Genomic DNA, 252 nt, shown 5'->3' with positions numbered 1-252 from the left:
CCATGCCATCTAAGTTCAATTTACTCAGTGTATGCTGTTTTAAATACATTATATAAGGTGTTTTTTACTCCTTTTCTAAGTATGTGAGAAGAAGGTAGAAATCTTTGGTACAAGAACTGGGTCAGTGAATGGCAGGTACTAGAAAGCAGAACAAGCCCCCAGGATTGTGTTTGAGTCCTTTCCAAGCTAACCAGGAGAAATACTTTGCTTACAAACCTTTGGCTCATCACTTGCAAAACAGTAGCTGGTGGC

Source organism: Tinamus guttatus, unplaced genomic scaffold (assembly GCF_059628265.1).
Source record: "Tinamus guttatus ecotype Peru unplaced genomic scaffold, ASM5962826v1 Tinamus_guttatus_pri_ptg000394l, whole genome shotgun sequence".
Lineage (NCBI taxonomy): Eukaryota > Metazoa > Chordata > Aves > Tinamiformes > Tinamidae > Tinamus > Tinamus guttatus.
This window is presented reverse-complemented; position numbering follows the sequence as displayed.